This window comes from Lissotriton vulgaris, chromosome 1_1, assembly GCF_964263255.1.
Source record: "Lissotriton vulgaris chromosome 1_1, aLisVul1.2, whole genome shotgun sequence".
NCBI lineage: Eukaryota > Metazoa > Chordata > Amphibia > Caudata > Salamandridae > Lissotriton > Lissotriton vulgaris.
In genome coordinates this window covers 152584294-152604321 of record NC_141685.1, presented here as the reverse complement: position 1 = coordinate 152604321, position 20028 = coordinate 152584294, and the positions used below count along the sequence as shown (strand labels likewise).

The 20028-nt window shown below is 48.4% G+C and overlaps 1 protein-coding gene across 1 annotated transcript in view; it reads left to right on the top strand.

Annotated features, from left to right (window-relative positions):
• Positions 1-20028, top strand: part of LOC147737899 (uncharacterized) — a 610977-nt gene that overhangs the window by 232701 nt on the left and 358248 nt on the right. The gene's annotated exons all lie outside the window — the stretch shown is intronic.

Sequence of the window (20028 nt, the reverse complement as noted above, 5' to 3'; positions counted from 1 at the left end):
CTTAAACTCCCCTCTGTAACTTACTCAGCGCGAAGTGCCACCATCCCACAACAGGAGCCGAAGTTCTCAGACTACCTTTTGAAAGAAAATGCCTGGTGGGATCTTAAAGGACTTTTTTTGCACGATGTACAGCGTGCCAGTTTGGGGTATCCCTGCGACAACGGTCTAATTTCGGGAGTATGTTCCTGCCTGTGACTCTCTTGTAATGAACACACCCAAATATTTTGTTTGAAATACATTTTTATTTGGTAGGTAAAGAATAGAACACAGGTTCAGATATACACAGCGTTAAGCTCACAACCCTATTTAGGGCCGGCAGCGTACTGTGAGAGAGTCTCCAAGAGTATAGAGAAGCAGTAGCAAAGTAGCTTGAACACAGCATGTCACCTACAACCTTTGTGCCACATTATGTATAGCAATATTGGTCTATTGTGGGAAGTCGCAGGACCCTTTAAAAACAACAGCACTAAAAACACAGGCAAGAAGCCCATAAGAAGTGAGCAGTTATGAGTGGACAGAAAAGTGTCGGAAAGAGAAAAGGTAGTAGGAAAGACAGATTACGCCCAAATATTTAAAGCCATGTAGTGCAACCCGAACTGTGCACCTAGAGTGTAGCCGCATGGTCCATTGCCTCCAGCAGGAATATTAAGAACTTCTTCCAATTGATCCTCCATCCTGAATGATCTCCAAATATGTGAAAAATTTGTAAGATTTGTTCACTCGAGAAGGCTGGTTGTGTGTCATATAGCAAAACATCAGTGTAGAGGGAGATTCTCTCATCCCACTCCTGATAAACTGGAATACCCCTTCTGAGAGGTCCTGGCTAACCCACGCACCTGAGAAGAGCATAGAAGACAAGGAACATCCCTGAGGGGCGTGGCTTGGACGCCGATCGGGATGGCGGCGTGAGCTCGCAGCTCCGCGCGGAATCCCGCTAATTCTCCTGTTTTCGGGACCCTAGGCGACCCGAAGACGACGCTCCTGCCCTCTGAAGTGTAAGGGGATAGCTGGGCACGATCGGAGAGTCGCTGGGGGACTGCTGGCCCCGAGAAGATCGAGTGAAGAGGCGGCCGAGGTGTTGCCGAGGGTGCGAAGAAAATGGCGGCGAGGAGGTCGGGCGGCCCCGAACTTCAGACCTGAGCCAAGTTGTCGCCGACTGGCAAGAGATCCTGCACTCGGCTGATCGAGGCACTAGGATCGGCGGTGCTGTGTCCTGAGACCAGGGGACGCTGACCTGATTCCCCCAGGAGCTTGGGGACCTTCGTTGGCCACCGCCCTAAGACTCATCCTTCCCCCCTCAGGCTTCGGAGGGGGGCGACGGAACGGAGCTCGTCTAACTGGTCATTGCTCCTGAGAGCGTCGGTGGGGACATTGCACTGCCCGGTGCCCGGAGACTGGCACGGAACCACGGGCGCCAACGCAAAACGGGCGCCTGGACCTGTGACGCAGCGCCCTGGCATGGCGGCGATTGGAGGGCCGATGCCCGGGAGTCGCGCTGAGGGGGACTCGGCGACATTAACTCGGCTGAGCGAGAGTCCCTCCCCGGAGCTTGACCAAGAACAGCGGCTGAACCGGCGTTTGGATGCCATACTTGATGCGATCACCTCAACTAAGGAAGCATTGCACCATGACATTGCCCAAGTGGCCACGGGCCTGGGGCTGCTACGCGCGGATCACGCGAAGCTGGCGGACAGGGTCAAGGACCATGACCAACTGTTGCTGGACCTGAAGCCATCGGTGGTGTCCGCGGAGCACAGGATCACGGACATTTTGGCCCGATTGGACTCACTGGAGCGGAGGGCGGAGGATGCCGAAGGGCGCAATAGACGGAACAACGTGCGGGTCGTAGGCCTGCCGGAACGGATTGAGGGGGAGGATGCGGTGGCCTATATGGAGAACTGGTTCACACTGTGGTAGCGCCGGGGGGGCTTACTCCTTTTTTCACCCTGGAGCGAGCTCACCGAGTGCCTGCTCGCCCGCCGGGGCTTGGCCGCCCCCCCCCGACCGATGGTGGTGCGGCTCCTCCACTACAAGGACCGGGATCTCCTCATCCAGCGGGCCAGGATGTCGGGCCCGTATGAGGTGGAGAACAGTAAGGTTACGATCTTCCCGGACTACACTCAAGCGGTCCAGAAGAACAGGGCATCGTTCCTCGCGGTGAAGAAGGAGCTCAGGGAGGAAGGCATCCAGTACTCCTTGCTCTACCCGGCTAAGCTGCGGATCATAATGGATGGCTCTACGCACTTTTTTCAGACTCCGGATGAAGTTTGGCAATGGCTGGAGTCATATAGAGCGGGGACGGACAGATCGCATAAAAGTAGGCGAGACCAACCCAAGCAGCCCCTGGTGAGGCAGTCACAACGCATCAGATCCCGCAACAGGCGCCAGCGGGAGAAACGGGAGGCTCAAATGGCGGCGGAGAAGAGGGATGCGCTCGCAGCGACGGCGGCCATTACAGGGTCGCAACAGAACAGTGAACGGGCAGAAACGGACTCGGGAGGGGAAGGCAGCAGGACGGGAGAGGAACTCTCAGAGGCGGAAAGCTCGAAGGGGCCGATAGTGACCCCACAGACATCGGATGGTATTTTCTGCGGCTGAGATAGAATTGGGCCTAGATCGAGACTTCATGGTAGGGTGGTATCCTGTTGATGGAGGGCGGGTTGCCGGGAGGGGGAGCTGTGTGCTTCGGAGGGGATGAAGGCGCGGGGCGCGGGCTCCGCTTGCTGGGGTCGGCGGTGACTCACCCCCCTTGGGCCCTTAAGGCCGACTGTGGTGGAGACCACAGGGTAAGAGTGCGAGAAGTTGGTTCAAGGTTTGGATGGGGGCGGCCATTGGGTTCGTGTGCTCTGTCCTGGGGAGTGGGGTTTGGGAAGTTTTTCAGTTTTGGGAATGTTCGGGGGGGGGCAACTGCATTGGGGGGGCTATGAACCCACGTTATTTGAATCGGACTGTACGAAGTTGGAATGGGGACATTACCTAATTTGAAGTGCCTGACGTGGAATGTCCGGGGGCTACGGACTATGGTGAAACGTCACAAAGTACATGCATATCTAGTACGCAGGGGGGTTCAGATTGCTATGCTCCAGGAGACTCATCTCACCAAAAAAGAGTGCGCTGCCTTGCAGAAAAGATGGCGGGGCCAGGTGTTTGGCACCACTTACTCAGCGTATGCCAGGGGGGTGTTGATCTGGGTGAGGGCGGGGATACCCTTTCAAGTGCTGAATCAAGTAGTGGATCCGGATGGCCGGTTTGTGGTGGTGGAGGGGAGGTTATATGGACGGGATGTGGTTTTCTGCTGTGTATATGCACCGAACACTGAACAAGCTCGATACTTTGATAGCCTCTCGGGGTCCTTGGCCTCTTTCCTGGCGGGCCCGATAGTGTTAGGGGGGGACTTCAATTCGATCACGGATGTAGCTCTGGATAGGTCCCATCCCCCCCTGGTGGACTCCCCGGTGCGCAGGCTGGCCGCGCACAGGAAGGATTGGCAGGAACGATGGGGGTTGCTGGATGTCTGGAGGGAGCGGCACAGGGGAGCCAGGGATTATTCCTTTTATTCTGCTCTCCATGATCTGCATGTCAGGATTGATTCGGTGCTCTGCGGTGGATCCCTAGCCCCATTGATTTCCCATGCGGAGTACCTGACTAGGACTATCTCCGATCATAACCCCCTATTGGTACACATTCAGTGGCAGAGAGAGCGCTCAGTGATACCAACATGGCGGCTTCGGCCGGAGACGCTTGAGGATTCTGTGTTCAGCGATGCGGTTCGGCAAGGCATTGATAGCTATTTCGGAGTGAATGAGGGCACGGCCACGAGTAGGTCCACTGAATGGGATGCAATGAAAGTGGTGGTGAGAGGGGTGTGTTTGGGTAGGTTCTCGAATGCTCGCACGACTGTGTTGAATGACCTAATGAAAGCGGAAGAAACTTTGAGGGACTTGGAGCGCCGCAGGCCGGCTAGGCCAGATTTACAGGCCCAGTTATTGGAAGCGAAGGAAGTGGTTGCCACCGAGACGGAACGTTTAAGGTGTTATGACTACAGGCAGTATATCATCAGGGCACATGCAGAAAGGGACAAGGTGGGTACCCTCTTGGCCAGACTAGCTAACCCGGAACTTAGGGGCTGCCCGATCCTCAGCATTAATAATGCGCAGGGAGAAATGGTGTACTCCCAGGCAGCGGTATTGGAACGTTTTAGGGGGTATTATGAGGAATTATACCAGAGTCAGCTGGGAGTGGGGGTTCAGGACATTGCGGAATACCTGGAGGAGAGGCAGCTTCCGGTCCTGGACGAGGAGGACGCGAAGGAGCTGGGTAGCCCGATCACGCTCACGGAAATACGGGTGGCCATCAAACATATGGCCCGCAACAAGACGCCCGGGGTGGACGGACTGCCGATTGAATTTTATCAACAGTATGTGGACAGCTTGGCTCCCAGGCTGCTGGTGGTGTATACGGCAGCTTTCGAGGCGGGGGCGTTGCCAGGGTCCATGCGGGAGGCCTTGATTGTACCGCTCCTAAAGCCTGGCCGGGATGCCGCGGATGTGAGGTCTTATGGCCCGCTATCCATGCTGACGGTAGATTATAAGATCCTGAGCCGAATCCTAGCCACCAGGCTGGCCCCACATATGACGGGCCTGGTACACAAGGACCAGGCCGGGTTTATACCCACGAGGAGCACGGCGCTGAATATCCGCCGCCTGGTGGGAATAATGGACGCCATCTTGGACGGGGAGGGAGCTCCGGCGGTCCTGTCCGTGGACATCGAGAAGGCCTTTGATAGTTTGGAATGGTCTTTCCTGGATGGAGTGTTAGAGAGGTTTGGCATGGGCGAGGGGTTCCGCAGGTGGACGAGGGTCTTATATACCTCGGCAACGGCGAGAGTGCGTTTGGGCGGCCTAGTGTCTGCGGCGTACCCGGTGGGTAGGGGCACACGACAGGGATGTTCTCTCTCCCCCCTATTGTTTGCTCTGGCGATGGAACCCTTGGCGGTTCATGCGAGGTCAGGTGACAGGTACGCGGGGATAGTTAGCGGCGGGCAGTGGCATTATATATCGCTATATGCGGATGACTTGCTCCTGTACCTAGCTGACACCTCGGGGGCATTGGTCGGAGCGATGGATCTGTTGTATGAGTTCGGCCGGCTGTCGGGCCTTAAGGTCAATTGGGCGAAGACTTGTGTGTTCCCGCTGCGAGCGGGATCGCCAGTCCCTGGCAGCGATTTGGGTGTGGTATGGGAGCCCTCTTGCATCACCTATTTGGGTGTTCGCATCTACCACGCGACTGCGGACCTATTGGAGGGCAACATTGGTCGCTGTGTCCGGGCACTGCGGGGCAGCTTGTCTTTCTGGTCGACCCTCCCGCTGACGGTTCTGGGTAGGATTGCACTGTTGAAAATGGTGGCGCTCCCCCGCTTCCTCTATTATTTCCGAACGCTGCCTGTCTGGATTCCCCAGGGGGTCTTTAGAGACCTGCGGTCAATGATTATTGGCTTCCTATGGGGGCATGGCCGCCGTAGAGTGGCCCTGAGCACGCTACTTCGCCCCAAGCTAGAAGGGGGCATGGCTGTGCACGACTTCGAGCTGTATTATCTTGCGGCGCAGTTGCAGGTCCTTACACAGAACGTAGCTAGGGTGTTTCGGGGTCCAGAGGAGGACCGGGATCGGGGGATACAACGCCACGTGCTGTCCTACATCATCATGCAACAGAGGCTCGAGTTACGGGCCCTCACCATGGAAGAGCGGACGCTCCGGCTGTGCTGGCAGAGGAGCCTTCGGAGAGCGAGGGCATCGCGGCCTTATGCACCGGAGATCCCGATCGGAATGCTGACGGCTTTGCCGCACGGGGGAGATTGGTCCCCGTTGCTGGATTGGGAAGAGGCGGGACTGCAGGTAGTGGGCGACTTATACATAGACGGGGCTTTGGCGCCGTTCGAAGCGCTCCGGGACCAGTTCGGGCTGCCCGATGGGGGTTTCCTACTACACGCGGCAGTGGTGGCTGCCATACAGAAGCACTGGACAGGGGGGCTCATGGAACCCTCAACGACTATGGCGTGCCAATATGTGGTGATGGCGGCAGGTACGTTCAAAGCTGTGACGTGCCTCCATAATAGGATGCTGAATGAGGGACTGGAACCACTCCAAGGGCTCAAGGCTAAATGGGAGGTGAGCGTAGGCCGACCCATACCGGATACGGCATGGGGCCACATCCTGCGGCGCACGTGGAAGGGCACGAGAAATGCGCGCTTTCAGCAGGTACATTTCTATGTGCTTCATAGGGCTTATTTAACTCCTGAGAAATTACAGCGGTACTTTCAGGTGCCGGATGCTCGATGCCCACGGTGTTCGTCTCTGGGAGCGGACATGGACCATCTGTTTTGGGGGTGCTCACACCTGGGGACCTATTGGGCGGAGGTAGGGGAACTCCTGAATGAAGTGACTGATAGGGAGGTGGAATTCGATATGGCGGCGTGCCTGCTGCTCTGGTTCCCGCATACTAAACACACCAAGGTGACAAGCAAATTCATAGACCTGGGTCTGATTTTGGCGCAGAGGGAAATATCGTGGCATTGGAAGTCCAGGGGGGGACCCTCACTGGGTAGATGGAAGAATGAACTGCTGCGGTGGTCTGACTGCGAGAGTGTGCTCCGGATGAAGCAGGCTGTCAAGATGGGGAATGAGAAGGCATTGGATGCGGCGCGTGCATGGGAGTTAGTGGTACAAGCTTTGCGTGATTCTTTGGTAGAGGATGAGGATGGTGAGAACTAAGCCGATGGACACCGCGGGGCGAACACAGAAGTATTGTACCACGCACTGTAGTGGATCCATCCAATTCGACAGGACGAGGCACACACCTTAGCAGTTGCCAGGGGAGGGGGGGCTTTGGGGGGGCTGGTTAACGGGAGTTTGGGGTGGGCCGGAAGCCATTAGATGGTAGCTCGTTAGGGCACCTTGGATCTACTAGGACGGTGGGTACTGTGTGGAGTGTGGAATGGCTGGGGAGAGCGGCCAGGCGTGACAACCCATAGCGCCTAGGGCAGGTCCCGACAAGGGCGGTACCACTGATTATCACTGGGATGGCTGACGGGAGTGATGTTGTGGGTGGGGGGGTAAAAGCAGATACGCAAAACGATATTTCAACCATGGTCCCTATGGGACGTGCACCGTGATGTTTTCCTATTGAATGAAGTAATATGCCGCCCGGCCTCCGGGATGCGGGCTGAATGGCTGTGTACGATTGGGATTTCTTATTGGACGGGGGGATATCACGAGTGAACTGGCTGATTAATTGTATCCTGTGGTTTATAATTCTGCAATAAAAATATATTTAAAAAAAAAAAAAGAAGACAAGGAACATCCCTGTCGGAGGGAAAAGACTCGGGAGACTGTATTATTGACGCTCATGCGCACTAGAGGGGCCACATTACAAGAGCTTGACAGCAACGCCACTGGTTTTAGCAAAGGAATACCCTGTTGCATGTGGTACTCCATTAAGGTGTTGGAGATTTAAGCACGTTCCCTGGTGTGGCATAAAGCCCGATTGATCAGGATGAACCACTGTTGCAATTACTGTCCGCAGGCAGATCGCCAGGGTGTACGCAAGGACCTTAACCTCAAAATTAAGCAGGTAGATAGGTCTATAAGACCCACACTCAGTTGCTGGTTCGACCTTTTCTGGGATGACCACCACCTCAGACGTTCTTTGGTCCTCTGGGAGACACCCTTATTTTCACGCAGTCTTAAACCTCCTCTGGAGGCGCGCCCTGCTTTTATATATTTGTAAGGGGAGCTCATCAGGCCCTGTCGCTTGCCCTGTTTGCAAGGCTCCTATTGTCTTATTTATTTAGTCTACTGGCAGGTCTTGGTCTAGTGCGTCTCAGTCCTCATTCGTTAGCATTGGCAGGGTCAGGTCTTTCAGGAAGTCTCTCCCAATATTTTCGTCCCCTTGTAGTCAGTGTCCTCAAGGATCCTGTTCCGTCCTTTGTCTTGTCTCTCTAACCATGCAAGCAACTCATTGGCTTTATCACCAACATCATAGAGACCATTCTGGGTAGCCAGCGCATGAGTGCCCGCTATTTTCCATTAGTGCTCTTAATGTGTGCTGCTTCAGTTGATGGTGTAATGGGAAAGAATCTCATTCCCCACTTACAAAGCGTGCCTCCAGGAAAGCACCTTCCCTGTCCTGAGCCTCACACTTCAATTTACGTTCCTTCGGCATTCCCCCAATCAAGGTTTGTTGCTTGGCTTGAATTACTGCCTTGAATTCATCCTATAGCACGCAAGATGATTCAACAGGCCGCCCGGTCTCCATAAAATAGAAGTCTGCTCCATCTCTCATACGAGCTTTGAACATCTTGTCTTATAAATATCACAGATCAACCCTTGGGGGTAGCATAAAGTCCACAACCGGACCATCGAGCTGCATCTCCACCAGCGAATGGTCTGAGATTCCCCCTGCTATGTGTGTAGCGGCACTAAAATCAACTTTATGGACAGTCTGGGTGAAAAGATAGTGCAGGCACGCCAGACTACCATGTGCTGCAGGCAGGTGCGTCCGGTTCTGATCCCCTCTTCCCCTCTAGGGGCATTTAGGAGTATCATGAATATAGTATAGGTGCAGTTCTGTCACTCCAGTCACCCCAATGCGTATATGCTCTGTCGTAAGCGTCTTATCCTTCCACTGGATGAGTCAGTCTAGTCTGGGTCTCTTTCCTGTTTCCCGGCACTTGAATGGCACGCCCGAACACTCGAGAGAGCAGTGACCCACCAGCAGGCTTTTGTGGAGCACTTTTGTCCTGGATGTAGGGCTGCATTCAGTAGGGCACCCACTCTGTCTTTCCTTTGCAGTTGCCTGAAGATCAGCAGTCCCAAAGTAGCAGTCACACCTGGCCTGTCGGTAAGTGCAGCCCCTCTGGAGGCCTGACTGTCAGCAATTGAGCCCACACTGTGGCCGGCTCAGACAGGGTGTTCAACACTGGGGTAGTTGTAGTCCCTCATGGGCCTCTGACACAGAGTAGTCAGGAATTCAGCCGCTAAAAGCCCAACACAGGCTTTCCAGTAAGCCAATAGATTCAGACCCAGTTGTGTTAGGAATTTGGCAAATGCGACCTTGAACGGGCCGGTTGGCAGCACACAATCGTCCAACTGGGCCTCAACAATCACGTTGTTGTAGAGTATTAGATTCTGCCTTGAACTTTTGTGAGCGTCTTGGGGGTGGGGGTGTCCCTCAGACTAGCGGTTTACTCTGTCGCACTCTCACATTGCATTTATCCTACGCACACCAACACCCTAAACATGCACTTGATGTTGGCGCAAAGTCTGGGCACAGGCATAGAAATTGAGCATTACATGGGTGTGTCAGTAGGACGCCACTCCAATGACCATGATGCAAAGATCTCATCAGGCTATTGATCCTTACAACAGGGTGCATTGCCACCACCGCTCTAGCTGTTAAACCCATGACAGTCCTCTGCCTTAAATAAGGGCACACTTGGTGTGACCCTCCAGGTCACAGGACCCGTCCTAGACCTCTCATAGTCCCTTGTTAGAAGTTGCACAGTACTGGAGTGGCAGAAAGATCTCATGTAATTGTTTTTTTTAACTTTGTGGTAGATTTACCCCAGTAACGTCCAGTTGCAAGTTTGACGCAATGGACTGAAGAGTTGCCACGAGGAACAGATTCTTCTGCCTGTCAAACCACATGCCATTCACTATTTCATAGTGTTTTTCTGCTTTTATTTACCACTTGTTTTAAGCAGGTGGTAGATATATGCATGTGGTTGGTTGGGGGGAGATAGGTGAAGCAGGGGAGGGAAGGGGAAAGCATTTTCTAACAGAGGGAGTAAGGTAAATTGTATTTACATGATTAACAAAAATCTTACAATTACTACATTCTTAAAGAAAACACCACTTTAAAATACAGACCAATAATTTTAACATTTCAAAAAATCCAAATTAGTTTGATTAACATAAACACAATTTATAGTCATTACATCAGACCGTCATCTTTCCAGGACTTAATATAAATAGTGTCAATTAATATTTCTGTAATTTATGTGTGATATCATAAAAATTGTCCTAAATGTTGTCCTTAATTATCTTAGACTTCCAGATTTCCTGTGGGCACCTCACAAGTATCCCACTTCTTTTTAACAAGTATTAAAAATGTTGTAAAATTGGCGTTCATCTTAATAACCGTTGGTCTAAAACAAACTACCATGGCATGTCTGCAGGTACGAACACCTCTGTCAATGAAGCAGTTTTTCAAATATCGTTTTCTTTCTGCCATCATTACTGCACATATACAAACAAAATGCAAATTACTTTCATCCCAAAGGTTGCATACTCTGCACATAGGCGGCTTAGATGGTCTCAGCCAGGGCACTACATGTTTTAAGCCAGGTAAGTTGCGGAATCGTGCTTTCATAAAGGTGTTTTTGGTTTGTAGAGACCATGGTATTTATAAATATACTTGGACCTTAAGACTTGTACATTCCTGGACCAACATGCATGCGTGGGATCTCTTAATAAACAGTTCTTTGTCTTTTAAAAGTGACAAATATTTAACTGATTTGTTAATTATTTTCTTAAACTATGTACTGTTAAAGACATTTCCCAGATCTCAGCAATTGACAATTCTTCAAGAGTTTTTTTCAGATATTTACAGAAGGACAATTTTTTTCATTTTGTTGCATTCCTTTCCACAAAAATGTGCATATTGGGTTATTGATATTAGTTTCGATTTGTCTCCAGGTCTTAACATACTGACCCATTCTTGCATATTGTTGATTACAAAAGCCAAATTCTAGCCTTATCTGAGCAGGTTATACATTAAGTGGATGCCGAATCAGATGTTTAAATGTATTTGTGATAGCATTATTTAATAATGCAGAATCCAAAACACGGAGTATTTCACTTCCATATAAGGCTCGGGAGCAATTTCGCTTTTATTACTTTTATTAATGGGGTATAAGTTGGGCCTCCCAAGGAGCTATAAAGTAGGCGAAAAGCCCCTTGTAGACTTTTGGCTCTTTTCTTCATCTCCATTTTATGGTATGAAAAAGATCCTTTCTCGTCAAACAGTATCCCAAGATATTTAATACATTTAACTTTTTATCTAGCTACCTCTTTTGGTGGTACCATTTGAATTGACTGCCCTTCCGTTTCTTGGTACTGACTTCCATTACTTTTGTTTTTGTTTCGTTTATTGTCATTTTGTTCTCAATTGAATACATTGATGTTGAGTCTGCTAACTTATTGTTTATTGCAAGGGTAAAGTCTGATAAAAATAGATTAAATAAATATGGAGCTAAAACACACCCTTGCTTTAAGCCTAAAGCTTTTTTAATTTTCCTCGAAAGTTTTGAGCCATTCCCTAGCCGGACTCTTGTCCAAGTATTGGTATATAACAATTGTATTGCATTTACAAGGCTGAAGCTAATGCCATAACAATCCTGTTTCCTCCATAAAATCTGCCTATTTACACAGTCAAAGGCAGCTTTATAATCAACAAAAAATCTATTATTAGGTGATTTTAACTACCACGTGGACGATCAGTCCAATATTGACACAGGAAAATTGATCTCTGCAATGAACACCCTGAACCTGATACAAAAGGTTACCGGCCCCACCCATCAAGCAGGTCACACGCTTGATCTTTTATTTACAAATTTGCCGAATGTCATGCTAATGACTCCCATTCCATTATTATGGACTGACCATTTTCTTGTGAAATTCTCTATAAGCAGCCATAGATCTAAAACCATAATAAATAAAAAACAAAAAGCATGCAGAAACATGAAAAAAATTACTTTGGCCTCCTTTTCTGAGAACTTCACGACAGACCATATAAACCTTAGGGAAAATGTACATCTTGGAGCTATACACCTGGAGTCTGCTATCCATAAGACACTGGACAAGATAGCCCCTATTCGAAAGGTGTACTGTAGGGAAAAAACCTCACCATGTTTTACTGACCAACTAAAACATCTTAAAACCCAAACAAGAAATGCCGAAAAAACCTGGCGAAAAACTAAAGACCCCAACGATCGTAAAATCTACCAAACCCTACACACCAAATATATGAGGGAAATCAAAGCAGCAAAAAGAACTCATATAGCTGAACGAATAAATAAAGCTGAAAACTCGTCCAAAGAGCTCCATCACATTCTAAAAGAACTTACTTCCTTTAAAAGTTTGCAAGAAACCCCAAAAACAAATGAATGGACGGAAGACCTTTCTATGTTCTTAGACGAGAAAATTACAAAAATATGTCAATCTTTTAAAATAGAAAATATATCTCTCCAACACCTGGAACAGGAGTTACACATGAATCAAGACATACACAGAAATGTCTCTTCCTCTAACTGGTCCACTTTCGAGTTGTTGGACAACGAAAAAACCATGCGTCTAGGACGGAAAATTAAATCAGGCTCTCCTTGCGATCACCTAACCTCTAAACTATTTTCCACTCTTGCTCCAGTGTTGGTTCATCCTCTCTCCTGCCTTCTAAACACATCCCTGACAGAAGCGGAATTCCCTAAAATCTGGAAAGCGGCTAGAGTAAAACCACTATTAAAAAAGCCTGGTGCGGATGTAAACACTTTCTCAAACTACCGGCCCATTTCCTTGCTACCCTTCTCAGGGAAAGTATTGGAGGCATTTGTTAATGAGCAGCTGATAGGCTATCTCGAGAGGAACAATCTACTCGACCCCTCTCAGTCAGGTTTCCGTGCTGCCCACAGCACGGAGACAGCCCTGATCGAGGTCACTGATAATATCAGATTTGCCCTTGACAAACGTCAATCGTGCATTCTGGTACTTTTAGACCTATCGGCTGCCTTTGACACCATCTCCCATCACATCTTGGTCAGAAGGCTATGGGAGTGTGGTGTCAAAGGGCAGGTTTTAAGGTGGTTTATCAGCTATCTGTCAGATCGAACAACCACACTGCAAACAGATGAAACCTTAGCCAGCACACGGCCAGTTACAAGGGGTGTGCCTCAGGGCTCTATCCTCAGCCCCTCGCTTTTTATTGTTTATATGGCCCCGTTGGCCAACCTCATTAGGGCATATGGATTTGACGTGTTATCATATGCTGATGACACGCAAATACTAGTCACCCTTGGCCATGACATAAATGATACCAAAAGCGCTTCAAAAAATGCCTGGTAGAGGTAAAAAATTGGATGAGTCTGAATCACCTACAACTGAATGGTGCTAAATCTGAAATAATGACATTTGGCCAAGCCAGTGTACACTGGACCAAGGATTGGTGGCCCCCGGAAATGGGGGAATGCCCTGTCCCAAAAGAATCCGTCCGCAACCTTGGAATCCACATGGATAATAAATTATCCATGAAGGATCATGTAGACCACACTGTTGGGACCTGTTTTGGAATCATGCGAAGCCTACGCAGAGCTTTTAAATGGATACCAAAAGAAGCACGCAGAGTCCTAGTTCAGGGCCTCATAATAAATAGGTTAGATTATGGTAACTCCCTTTTGCTTGCCATAAATGAGTGCCATATCAAGAAATTACAAGTTGTTCAAAACACTGCTGCTCGTCTGATTCTGGGACTACCAAAACGATCCCCCTCCCTGCCATGCCTAAAAAGTCTACACTGGCTCCCTGTAAAAAAAAGAGCCATTTTTAACACCATGTGTCTGGTTCATAAACATATGTACGGCACAGGACCAAAATACTGGAACCGAAAATTGACATGGTACCAGCCTGGTCGAGAACTGAGATCTAGCTCTAAGTTCCAACTCACGCCATCTAGAGTTCAAACAGCTAGAAATGGTGGACGCGCTTTTTCCTATATGGCACCACTCCTATGGAACAAACTTCCTCTAAACATCCGTACAACTATCGAACACATGAGTTTCCGAAAGTTGTTGAAAACATGGCTTTTTAGCTAGGCCTTCATCTTTAGGATCATTCACCATCCTTTTTCTGGGACTGTCCGCATGCGCCATGAGACTCCCTCACGGGATGTGATATGTTTGCGCAATACAAATATCCAGACTAGACTAGACTAGACTAAATATAATGGCTATTTTTTTGTTTGATATTTTTCCATTAAAATTTCCCAGTGTGAACACATTTGTTGTTGTACCTTGACCGTGTACAAACCCGATTGGTTCGGTGGAATTAAATGGTTTTCATTAGCCCAATCAATTAACTCCTTAAGTAGAACCGATGCAACTAATTTAGCTTCAGTATCTTGGAGCGTAATTAATCTGTAATTGGACGGGAGGGACCAATCCCCACTTTTATATATAGGAGAAATTATGGATCCCTTCCATGCCTCGGGGACTGTTCTTGATTGGAGAGCATGATTAAATACTGGTGTTAGATAGCTCGACTAATATGATGCTTTCTCCTTATGCAACACAGCGGGAATCCCACTTGGGCCTGGGGCGCCATTGGATCTCTGATTCTTTGTTAATATACATACTTGGTTTTGAGTTATCTTTCTTTTCTCCTCCAATTCATAGCCCAATCAGTAGAATTCACAGCCATTTTAGGAGTAGGATTCAAATGCATATCTATGAATGATACCCATTCAGATTCAGTTACTGTTGATGAAGTAGATTTCCTACTAGATCTACTCAGTTTGTTTACTAGAATCCAGAAGGCTCTTGAATTACTCCTTTTGCAAGCATATAGAGCTTTTGCCCACAACAATTGCTTTTCTTGCATTTTGTCCTTCCAGACCATTTTCCTTACTACTGTATTTATCTTTTTAAGTTTTACTCTGTAAATTAAATTAACTGGGAACTTTTTTACCAATCTCAGGATTCTGTTACGTATTTTTTTTAATTGATGGCTTTCAAACTAAATTTTCACCAATGAACATGCTGTTTTTTTCCTCCACTAACCTTTATTAGCATATTATTGAGATTGACTGGTAATTAATTGCTGTGTGAAGAAAGACCATTTTTCGACAGCATTCGAATAATCTCCTTCGAAGTGAAAATCAACAATTGCCTGCGCAGTGTTTGTAATAGAATCTTTGGTGTTATCTGACCAATAAAGTTTCTTATAATTTACTGTCGTTATTTCTCCCGGAAGTGTCATATAGTTTTCAAATCTTAGGCCATTTAGGTTTAACTCCATTATTTGTTGATCGTGGTCGCTTCTATCTATTCCCACTATCTGATAAGACAGAAATGTATGAAATAGATGCAACAATGCTATGGTATAATCTATTCTAGACCTATGATACCCTTCTTGAAAAGTCCATGCTGATGGCGAATCTTGGGGAAATTGCTCATTTAGCACCCTTAGACCTATGATGTATAATTCTTTTACAAGAGTCTTGCCGATTTTTTCATTCTTTTGTTCCCTCATACCCATTGTTGATGATAATCTTGGAATTGACCATAAGTAATTTTGCCGTTGTATTTCAACATCTCTATCGTAAGACCATAGCATGTTCATGGTATATTTCCCGGTAATAATAATCTCAGTTTGGGTGTCATTGTCCAGTTGCTGCCTTCTCATAATTATCAAATTGGTCGCCATTGTTCTTCGTGATTTTATACGTTGATTACTACACGAGATTTAATTATATTTTGCTCCTTGTATCGTATTTTGACAATTAGATCATCCTTTTGACTTGGGACGTCCATTTCACTTACCATTTTTAGCTCAGTTGATATAAAAAATAGCCAAACCCCCACAAGGTCTGCCATAGTTACTTGTTCTCTTAGCTAATGAGTAATAACCCTATACCCTTCCAATCTAAAAGGAACTAAAGCCCAAGTGTCTTGTAAACAAATGATTTGAAAACAGCACAAAGTAGCTAATTGGTTATTCTGAATCTTTGCTTGAACGCCATTTATATTCCACGAACATAATCGGACCCTTTCATTCATAATTGTTGGCCCCCTTAAAGAAACTTCAGATTGTAGATGTCAATCCTGCCTGACATTATGGAGAAGGGGGTGGTGATGAACAGAGTGTCTGAATTAAGCAGACCACTCTTACCCAGTCCAAAGATCAGGGCTTGATCCATCACCGTTATTTATCTCACTGCACCATCCCAGTTCAGAACCTGGCTATATGCAAATCAGTCTGTCCCTGGCCCAGTGCATCATGGGAACAGGGCAGACTAAACTACCAAGCCAATTCTTCACCAGAAAGGAGACAAGCTACCGGGGACCGGTTTCTGGCATTTCAGCCTCGTCGGCCCGGCTTGCTTGAATCCTGATGGTGCAGTGAGAAAGGGACTCATGTCTGAGTATACCCTGCCACACCTATAGTGGCCAAAAACGATTCAGAAAAGGGGGTGGTGAAGCTTGTTTCCTTTCCAGTATAAGAATTGGCTTGGTAGTTTGGTCTGCCCTGTTCCCATGATGCACTGGGCCAGGGACAGACTAATTTGCATGTAGCCAGGTTCTGAGCTGGGATGGTGCAGTGAGCTAAAAAACGGTGATGGATCAAGCCCTGATCTGTTGACTGGGTACGAGTGTTCTGTTTAATTCAGATACTCTGTCCATCACCACCCCCTTTTCTGAATCGTTTTGTCCACCATAAGCGTGGAAGGGTATACTCAGATGTGAGTCCCTTGCTCACTGCACCATCATGATTCAAGCAAGCCGGGCCGAAGACGGCTGTAATGCCAGAAACCGGTCCCCGGAAGCTTGTTTCCTTTCCAGTATAAGAATTGGCTTGGTAGTTTGGTCTGCCCTGTTCCCATGATGCACTGGGCCAGGGACAGACTAATTTGCATGTAGCCAGGTTCTGAGCTGGGATGGTGCAGTGAGCTAAAAAACGGTGATGGATCAAGCCCTGATCTGTTGACTGGGTACGAGTGTTCTGTTTTTAATCCAGATACTCTGTCCATCACCACCCCCTTTTCTGAATCGTTTTGTCCACCATAAGCGTGGAAGGGTATACTCAGATGTGAGTCCCTTGCTCACTGCACCATCAGGATTCAAGCAAGCCGGGCCGAAGACGGCTGTAATGCCAGAAACCGGTCCCCGGAAGCTTGTTTCCTTTCCAGTATAAGAATTGGCTTGGTAGTTTGGTCTGCCCTGTTCCCATGATGCACTGGGCCAGGGACAGACTAATTTGCATGTAGCCAGGTTCTGAGCTGGTATGGTGCAGTGAGCTAAAAAACGGTGATGGATCAAGTCCTGATCTGTTGACTGGGTACGAGTGTTCTGTTTAATTCAGATACTCTGTCCATCACCCCCCCCCTTTTCTGAATCATGACATTATGGAGGGCTGCTGTTAGCCAACCTAATTTGACAGTGTCAAATAATAATTCTCCTATTTTTTCCCTCTAATTATTTTAAAAGATGCCTGTTGGTCATACCTGTGGGTTTTTTTAATATGGAGTATTTCTTATTATTCTCGGTTCTCATTTGGTTATGATTTTGTAATTTTGTTGAAACAAAAGGGCTAGGATAGGAAGATTGCAGGGGAGTTATTTTTATTCCCCAGTCCTGAAAGAGATTATGTTCTTGCATAATACGGCTGGCGGCAGTAGAAGATGTCCAAATTACTAATGTTGATTCGCGATTATTATTCTTGATGTGTCTAATTCAATTGATTCTATGCAGGTACATTTAATTTTCTTTAATGAGGGTACTGCATTACACAATTTTAATATGTTCCCACGAGTCAAGATATCATTATTACCCCTAGATTGATATTCTGGCGTAAAAATTACCTGCACCACTCCTTCTTTTTTATCTGGGTTATTTAATTTAATTTGTTGCAGACTATTTTCACCTTGAGCATGTTCAATTAACCTTCCATTATGATTACTAACAGTTTGAGACCATGATTGTCGATGTTTATGTAACTGCTTCGTTTTGGTTCCCAGATCTTGTGGCAATTTAATATCCTTCCAGGTTTTTAACAAATCTCTATTCGTTTCATCTTCTCTAATACTCTCACTCTTTGCTCTATTCCAATTGTGATGGCTTATTTTCCACCTGTTTATTACTTTCCTCCACTTGCAGCATTTCTAAGGACTGAATTTTCCCATTCTCTATCATTTCCATACTATCAGCTTGCTTGTTTAAGCATTTATTTTGGAAAGGGAAGACCACTTGGTCCCCCCGAACGTATGGATGGGTGCCCCGCTCCTCCCGGGAAACCGTTTTGGGCGGGGGCGTGGTTCGGCTGGTATGCCCAAAGCGGCGTAGCCAGAGCACGCCCTTCCCGCCCAGAAGGGGTTGTCCTAGACACCCGCCCGGAAGACCGCGCCCAGATGGGCGTACCCGAGGAGGGCCCCCGCCCTTCCGCAGACAGATGAATAGATCGGGAATCCAAGGAAGCGGCCTCTTGTTCCAGTGCTCTGAAGGCTGCACCACTCGTTGCTCGTGAGCCCTCGACGGAACAAGCAGCAATTTTGAGAACTTGTAATCTTTGTTGTTTCTTTTTCAGTATCAGGCATGTGAAGGATCTAGGACCTCGTCGATCAAGTCGAACGGAGTGAACAAAGTCATGTCCGGCAAAAAAGCGGGAAAGAGCTCCGAGTTGGAGAAGATACTGCGCACTTTGTCGAACCGAATGGCGGTCATGGACCGAAAACTGGGTAAAGTAGATTCGATCGGTCGGGGTTTAGAAGAGTTTAAAAAGCAGATAGCAGCCCAGAACAACCTTTCGGGCGGCCTAAGAAGGTGATAGGTCCAGCCTTGCCGGGAGTCGCCCCTGAGGGTAGGGGGAGACGTCGTAAGAAGAGGGCGGGTTCCGGGGAGGGCCCGGTCCCGGAGGTACCCCCAGCAGACCCCGTCACACCGGTGGACAGCCCGGTACCGAGTCCAGATGTGGGCCATCAATTGTAGCCAGGTCCAAGACAGACCAGGAAGCTATAGGGAGTAGTGTTGTTGTGCAGCGCGCTCAAGGGAGCCCCAATTGTCTGATACGGTATTTAGAGGACTACCTGGCACAGAGGCCGGCAACATGGGGAGGGAGCCTGATAAGACACAAGGATGGCACCCCTCTGACGAAATTTCAGTTTCAGAGGGTGCTGGCACTTACAATCGCTGCGGCGGGCATGGACCCGTGCGATTTTGGAACCCACTTATTCAGAATAGGGGCCGCTGCTGAGGCTACGGCTCAGGGTCTGGGTGCAGAAGAAGTAAAACAGTTAGGCCGTTGGTCCTCGAACTGTTTCAAGAGGTATGTGCGACTGCACATGTTGTAAAAGACTGATGAAATGCACTCACGCTTGTTGTCTTTTGCTTGAATTACAGTTTCTCAAGACTGTGACGCGGGGCGGAATCTGGGATCAACCCAACACCAGAGGACCAGCGGTCGAGGTTTACCGACTGGAGATCAAGTTGTATGGGTTGTGGGCCACTCATACGTGAGGCGCGCCGGGGAAGTATTCATGGCAGGTGACGCGACTCACGCATCTGGGGAATACGGGTTTAGAGTAACCTTCCATGGGAAGGGAGGCCTCTGTTTTGACCAATTTCAATCGTTTGTGGAGGGTCTCTTAGGGCGGCAAAGGTCACCGCCATCTGTGATCATAGTGCACCTGGGGGGCAATGACTTGGTAAGACTGGGAAGACGAGTGTTAGTGGAACACATATTGTCGGCAGTCAGCTGGTTGGCTAGGAAACTCCCGGGGTGCACAATTGCCTGGTCCCACATGATCCCCAGGAGAGTTTGGCGGGGGGGTTTCTCTGTGACGGCTTTGAACCTCTCGGTAAAGAGGGTCAACAATAAAATTGGGAAATTGTTTCGCTCTGCGCATTTGCAAAGCATTTCCCATGGGTGTATTCGGGGTGATCACTATACTTGAATGATGGGGTTCACCTGTCCAGGGTGGGGAATGATTTACTCATAGGAGACTTCATAGCATGGCTAAGGGGATTGAGGAGGCATGACCTTTAGGTGGTGTGGGGGAGCCGGATAGTCGGTCAACTATCCGGCCTGTGGCGGTAAGGTCATGATCGGTGAGCAGTAATTTCAAGGTCCCTAGGGGGGGCGCCACCCAGTATGGATGGGGGCGCCTGGGGGGAGGCGGCCATTGGCCCCTCCCACGGGGAGGCGGCAC